Source organism: Erpetoichthys calabaricus, chromosome 5, assembly GCF_900747795.2.
Source record: "Erpetoichthys calabaricus chromosome 5, fErpCal1.3, whole genome shotgun sequence".
Taxonomy (NCBI): domain Eukaryota; kingdom Metazoa; phylum Chordata; class Cladistia; order Polypteriformes; family Polypteridae; genus Erpetoichthys; species Erpetoichthys calabaricus.
In genome coordinates, this window is record NC_041398.2 from 239,113,135 (window position 1) to 239,121,175 (window position 8,041).

The window sequence follows — 8,041 nt, forward strand, 5'->3', positions numbered from 1 at the left end:
CTGACCTTCATTCCTCTGTTCTCCTCTCTAGAGCATATCTCCACCTCTCCAGGGTCTCCTCAACCTGCTCCTTACTATCGCTACAGATCACAATGTCATCAGCAAACATCACAGTCCACAGGGACTCCCGTCTAATCTCGTCTGTCAACCTGTCCATCACCATCACAAATAAGAAAGAGCTCAGAGCCGATCCCTGATGTAATCCCACCTCCGTCACGGTGCTGAGAGAAGTCGGGAGTGGCAGAGAAATACGTAAGAGTAGTACAGGATATGTACAAGGGAAGTGTGACCTCCGTCACTCCCACCGCAGACCTCACCACGGTCACACTTCCCTCGTACATATCCTATACAACTCTTATGTACTTCTCTGCCACTCCAAACTTCCTCATACAACACCACAGCTCCTCTCTCCTCACCCTGTCATATGTTTTCTCCAGGTCCACAAAGACGCAATGCAACTTCTTCTGGCCTTCTCTATGCTTCTCCATCATCATCCTCAGAGCAAACATCACATCTGTGGTGCTCTTTCTTGGCATGACACCATACTGCTGGTCACTAACCATCACCTCACTTCTTAACCGAGCTTCCACTACTCTTTCCCATAACTTCATGCTGTGGCTCATCAATTTTATTCCCCTGTAGTTACACACATCCCCCTTATTGTTAAATATCGGCACCAGTACACTTCTTCTCCACTCCTCAGGCATCCTCTGACTTTCCAAGATTCCATTAAACAATCAGGTTAAAAACTCCACTGCCATCTCTCCTAAACACCCCCATGCTTCCACAGGACCAACAGCCTTTCCATTCTTCATCCTCTTCAAACAATAATAATAATAATAATAATAATTCATTACAAACAAAAACCCACCAACTCTGACAAACTCCAAGCATTGATGATCAAGAATGGGCTGCCATCAGTCAGGATTTGGGCCCAGTAGTTGATGGTCAGCATGCCAGGGTAAATTGCAGAGGTCTTGAAAAAGAAAGAAGGGCCAACACTGCAAATATGGACTCTGTGCATAAACTTCATGTCATTGTCAATAAAAGCCTTTGAAACTTCTGAACTGTTTGTAATTCTACTTCAGTACACCACAGAAACATCTGACACAAAGATCTAAAAACACTGAAGGCAGCAGACACTGTGAAGACCAACACTTGGGTCATTCTCAAACGTTTTGGCTATGACTGTACACTCCTTCATGGCAATGCTTATTCCTCTTCCAGCAGGATAATACGCCCTGCCGCACTATAAGGAGTGTTCAGGATTGGTTTGAGGAGGATGACGATGAGTTCAAGGCGTTGACTTGGCCTCCAACTTCCCTTGAGCATCGGTGCTGGAAAAGCAAGTCCGATCCATGGAGGTCTGCCACCTAACAGCTTACAGGACTTAAAGGATCGGCTACTGACGTCTTGATGCCAGAGACCACAGGACACCTCCAGAGGTCTGGATGGGTCAGCATTGGTGGGGGGGGGGTTACAACATTCAGCAGGTGGTGTTGATATTATGGCTGATCGGCGTGTGACAAAAATGCGTCTCGCTGTCTGCCTTTATGGCGCCCCCCTCTGGTAGAACAGAATGGAATAGAATGCCTTTTATTGTCACTATACACGTGTACAATGAGATTAAAAGCAGCTCCTTCAGTGCAGACGTATATGTAGAACACAACAAGTAAGTAAACAAATAAACAAATGGTGCAAAAAGTTGCAAAAAAGAAAAAGTTCTGCGACGCTATATACAAATGGAAGAATAATAACTAAATCGAGTTATTGCACATTATTTAAATACTGGAAAGAATAAATAACTAGGGGGCGGCACGGTGGCGCAGTGGGTAGCGCTGCTGCCTCGCAGTTGAGAGATCTGGGGACCTGGGTTCGATTCTCGGGTCCTCCCTGCGTGGAGTTTGCATGTTCTCCCCGTGTCTGCGTGGGTTTCCTCCGGGCGCTCCGGTTTCCTCCCACAGTCCAAAGACATGCAGGTTAGGTGGATTGGCGATTTTAAATTGGCCCTAGTGTGTGCTTGGTGTGTGGGTGTGTTTGTGTGTGTCCTGCGGTGGGTTGGCACCCTGCCCAGGATTGGTTCCCTGCCTTGTGCCCTGTGTTGGCTGGGATTGGCTCCAGCAGACCCCCGTGACCCTGTGTTCGGATTCAGCGGGTTGGAAAATGGATGGATGGATAAATAACTATTGCACTATTGGGTTATTGCACATCTATATATATAATTCACTAAGCCAGAAGACAAGTAGCCAACCATGGAAAGTACGCCGGAAGGGGCGTGGATTCACTAAGCCACCGACAAGTAAGACACCCATGGCACACGCAGGAAGGAGCCACGCCCACCAACTCTAAGACCATTGGATGCGACAACAACTTGCAGAGCCACGCCCACCAACTCGGATGCGACGACACAGAAAAAACGGCATCCTTTATATTCGTCTGTCGTAGAGGCCACATGCACCTCCGAGCCACGTTGACTGTTTCTCGTGGAGGTGAATTGCCATATGCAGCGTGTAAAACGGTTTGCGAGGGGTATCCCATGGGATCCTTAAAACAATCCTTTACAACTGAGGTTAAAACACAATGAAGTAAGCAGTCTTTAAAAACCAATATGCCCTGTGCCTCTGTTTCATTAGCGTCTCACCTGCTTCATCCAATGGTCTTAAAGTTGGTGACTGGGGCTCCGTGAGTTGCTCTTGCGAGCGGGCACATGACCAGGGGGTGTGTAAGCTTAGAGAACGAGGGTGGAGGGGGGAGGACCAGGTAAGAAGAGGCATGTTTGTCGCGGAACTGAATCGCTGAATGACCGTGCGACGACGGTTGGCTGGCAAAAACTGGCCAACAAAACCGTGTGCATTATACTTACTGAAAGGAGTGTTACGGATTTTGCAAATGTTCATTTTTTTCCCTCCTTTTAGACAACTGTGTCTTTCCGGAAGTGTTCAGCAATCAATATATTATTTTTGCGGCGTTTGCCTGCAGGACCACGTGCCGCGAGCGAGCGAGAGCGTGTGACACACACACACATACAGGCACGCGCGCACGCGGGAGAGAGAGCTCGCTGGACACATAGGAATAATAATACTTCGTTACATTGATATAGCGGTGTTCTCAGTATTCAAAGCACTATCCACACAGGAAGGAACCGGGAAGCGATCACACAATCTTCCAGAGTCTCCTTACCGCAAAGCAGCAACACTACTACAGCCCCACAAGGCAGTTAAAAAATACACGGGGCTCGAATTTGTTTTCACTTTTGTCGATAGCATTGTTGCAATTTTACTTTTCTTGGTGGCTTATTACATTACGGATGTTTCACATGTTCATTGTTTCCCCTGTGCTTAAAAGACATTAAAAAAGTGTTTCTCAACTGTGACTACAAGTACTGACAACTGTGTCGTTCAGGAAGTGGTCACCCATCAATACATAATTATGTGGCGTATGCTACGCTGCGGGTTGGCTAGTAATTTAAATACTGCACAATAATGCTGATCATGTGCAGTGAGTAGTAGATATTGGACCTGATAGTAATGATATTGTACAGTATGCAGATATTACCCAGTTATTATCAGTACCATTTAGATTTTGGATATTGCACAGTTGATGGATAGAAGGAAGTCCAGGGGTTGGGGGGTTAGACTGTGTAGGCAGTGCCCGTGTGAGTTTAGAATGGTTATGGCTTTTGGGAAAAAACTGTTCATGAGTCTGTTTGTCCTGGTTGTGATGCCCCTGTAGCGCCTCCCTGAGGGCAGCAGGTCAAACAGATCAGAGCCAGGGTGGCAGCTGTCCTTAATGATGTTTTTTGCTCTGCTGAGGTGTAAATGTCCATCAAGGAGGGGAGAGGGCAGCCGATGATCTTCTGTGCTGCCTTTACTACTCGCTGAAGCCTCTCCCTGTCTGCCATGGTGCAGCTGCCGTACCATACCGTGATACAGTACGTCAGCAGGCTCTCGATGGACGAGCGGTAGAAGGTCAGTAGCAGGTTGGACTCCAGGTTGTGCTTTCTGAGGACCCTCAGGAAGTGTAACCACTACTGAGCCTTCTTGATGACTGCTGTGATGTTGTCTGTCCAGGAGATGTCAGCGGAGATAAGGACACCAAGAAACCAGAAGGTATGGACCCTCTCCACACACTCGCCGTTGATGTAGAGGGGGGATAGGTCGTTGCTGTGCCTCTTGAAGTTGACAATGATCTCCTTGGTTTTCCTGGTGTTCAGAGCCAGATTGTTCTTCGAACACCAGGCTGCCAACTTTAGGACCTTCTCTCTGTAAGCTGCCTCGTCTCCCTTTGAGATGAGTCCGACCACTGTGGTGCCATCAGCAAACTTGACGATGAGGTTGTTGTTGTGGGCCAGACTGCAGTCGTGGGTGTAGAGACAGTACAGAAGGGGGCTCAGCACACAGCCTTGCGGGGTACCGGTGTTTAGTGTGCGAATGGAGGAGTGGTGGGAGCCGAGTCTCACAGTCTGGAGCCGGTTGGTAAGAAAGTCTCTTATCCAGACACATGTGATTGTCTGTGTGAGGCAGTCCTAGGGTTCAGCCCCCCCCCCCCCCACCCCCAAAGCTCATAGCCACATTCTCATTTGCTCGGCAGACGCTTCCTCCGAGGGTCCCAATCTAATTTGCACCTTATTAGTTTTTCTTTTTTTTTTTTTACTTCACTCTCTGGCTGTCCTTTCCAGATTTGCATTTCTGCTCCCTATAGGCACTGTGGTAGATCTTCCAGGGAGCGCGAGTGTGTGTTCGAAATTAAAAACAGGTTTTTTTGGGGTTTTTTTTGATAACGAAGCCCCCCTCCCTCCCCTCCATTGTGGAGATGAAAGCTAATGGAAGTGGCCCACCATTGTTCCCAGTTCTCCCTTGCCTGAGCTTGATAAGCTAAAGAAAAAAATGAGAACGGGACTGCGGGGCGTTACAAGACGGATGACTCGCCTGCTTCATTCTCCAACACCTCTGAGATCAAGCGCGGGGAGCCAGAGGGATTTTCTGCAGCGTCCGTGGAGTCAGCGAGCCGCGTCATCGTCATTGTCCCTTAGTTACAATGACGATGTGCACGGCAGGCTTAATTAAAGCTCATTATCACATTGGAGTGGATCTGAAGTGAAGCGGCCAGCCAGAGCCACGCTGACAGACTGAGATGACTTGGTTCGTGTCTCCCGGCTCACTCGTGGCCTAGCTGGCGCAGTCACCGTGGCAGCCCGGGCATCATGGGGGTGCCAGAAATGATGGTGTGGGTTGCAAATTCGCAGCTAGAATTCCTCCGACACGACAGATCAGGCATGAAATCCCTGATTCTCTGACCCCTGAATTTCATTCGCGTAGCAAGCTGTCACGGAGGCACGCACACGCTCACAATGTCTGGTGCTGCCATTAGCATAAGAGCCCCCCCAGGATAAAAAAAAAAAAAAAATGGCTCTGGCACGCTTCCAGTTTTCCACACCTTTCATGTTATTGAAGAACTCTCTCCGTGATAAGAACAAGAGCACATCAAGGCCAGAGCAGCGAGTGAGTGTGACAGAGAGAAAGAAAGAGACAAAAAAAGAGAAAAGGAGAGGAAAAGCAAATGAGGAGGAAGAGGAGGGAGAACCCCCCCCCCCCCCAATCAGCTGTGTGACTTGGACCCCGACCTGCCCACACTAGGGCTGTGTAACGAGAGCTCTGAGTGCGACCCTGGCTTTAGCCGTGCATCCCGATAGACACAACAGCTGAAAGTGAACACACAGGAGCTGCAAGGAGAATCCCCGAGGGTCCCAAAGTTCACACTCGAAATGACCGGGGGGGGGGGGGGGTGGAGGGGGGTTCTTAGCTAAAATCCGTTCCCATGTCCGATTTGAAAAATGTGAAGGAGCAAAGTATTATGAAGCCGTGCTCACTGAAACTCAAAACAGGGCTGCCAGTTGTCACAAATGTGCACATAGGGGACAGCTGGAGGGATCTAGTGATGGCAATTCCCTGCCATTCCAGGGGATGGCGCTGTGTAATAATGCCTTTTTCTCTCCCAACCTCCTCTTCCTCCTCCTCCTCCTTTTCCTTCCTCTACAGTTCTGGAAGATTGAGATGTCACTTCCAGTGTCCTGGACCCGCCTCTTCCAGCCAGAAGATCGGCCACCTTGAGTCAGTTCTGTTATGAACTCATGTCTGTGAAGACATCTCCACAATTGTTGGGTGTTTTCTTATTGTTTGCAATCATTCAATAATACGGGGTTACCAGGGTGGAACTCTTTCTTTTTATCGTGGTCTTGCCTTTCTCTTGCACACTCTAATAGTGTAAAGTAAGCCTGGTTCTGAAACTACTAAGCAGGCTCTGGCCTACACCTTCAAAAATGGCCTAGTTTACAAACTCTAAAAGGGAAGGGGGTGGGGGGGGACTGTGAAAACACCTGAGTGCCACAAAACCTGTGTGGTGATGGGAGAAACTTCTAGTAGGACAACCATCAGTTCCCACCGATCTGGGCTTTATAGTAGAGTGGCTAGGAAACACATGAAAGCCCGCACCCACATGAGAAACAAGATTCTTTGTGTGACGGAATCAGGATTTAACTGTTTAGCTTCATATTCTAAGAGAGAAAAACAGGCACCACTCATGCCAGTCCAATGATGAAGCATGGTAGTGGCAGCATCAGGAACTGGGAGACTAGACAGGGTTGAAGATAGATAGATAGATAGATAGATAGATAGATAGATAGATAGATAGATAGATAGATAGATAGATAGATAGATAGATAGATAGATAGATAGATAGATAGATAGATAGATAGATAGAGGGAAGCTGAATGGAGCAAAGTACTAAGATATCCTCAACGAGAACCTGCTCTGGGCCTCAAACTGGACCAAAGGTCCTCCTTCCAACAGGACAACCCTAATCACAAAGCAAAGACAACACAGAAGTGTCTTTAGGTTCCACTCTGTAAAAGTCCTTGAGTTGTCCAGACAGAATCTGGACTTGAACCCAATCAAACATCTCTGGAGAGACCTGATAACTGCTGTTGACCCACACCGTCTGTCCAGCCTGGAAGAGCCTGAGAGGATCTACAGAGAAGAATGGCAGAAAGTCCAATAATCCAGTGTGTGGGAGGCAGTTAAGAGGCTCAAATTAAGGTAATTCCACACCAGACCAGGGGGCGGCAGAGTGCACTAATCCTTTCTCTCTCTCGTCTGCACACCAGTTATGGGAAATTCCACCTGACACTGATGACGCCACTTCCGGTCCCAACTCCGATGACATCACTTCCGGTCCTGACCACGATGACATCACTTCCTGTCCCGACTTTGACGATGTCAGTTCCGGTCCCTGACCCCAATCATGTCACTTTCCTGCCCTGACCGACTCTGATTATGTCACTTCCGGTCCCTAACCCTGATGACGTCACTTCTGGTCCCAACCCCAATGATGTCACTTCTGTTCCCAACCCCGATGAAGCCACTTCCTGTCCCAGCTCTGATGATGTCACTTTCAGTCCCAACCCCGATGAAGTCACATTTCTGCCCCAACCCTGATCACATCACTTCAGGTCCCTGACCCCGATGACGTCACTTCCGGTCACGATCCTGATGATGTCACTTCTGGTCCCAACCCTGATGACGTCACTTCCTGTCCCGACCCTGATGATATCACTTCCAGTCCTCACAGGTGGCGCAGTGGTAGCGCTGCTGCTTTGCAGTAAGGAGACTGTGGAAGATTGTGGGTTCGCTTCCCGGTTCCTCCCTGTGTGGATAATGCTTTGAGTACTGAGAAAAGCGCTATATAAATGTAATGAATTATTATTATTATTAGTCCTGACCCCAATGATGTCACTTTCTGTCCCGACCATGATGATGTCACTTCCAGCCCTGATGACATCACTTTCCCTGCCCCAACCCCGATTACATCACTTTCGCCCAGGGACCCTGATGACATCACTTCCTGTCCCAACCCCAATTATGTCTCTTCTGCCCCCTGACCTGTATGATGTCACTTCCAGTCCTGACCCCGATGACATCACTTCCTCTGCCTTTCCATAAAACCGCCATCTTTACTTCCTCCAAATCAGTCCTGTTCTGGACTC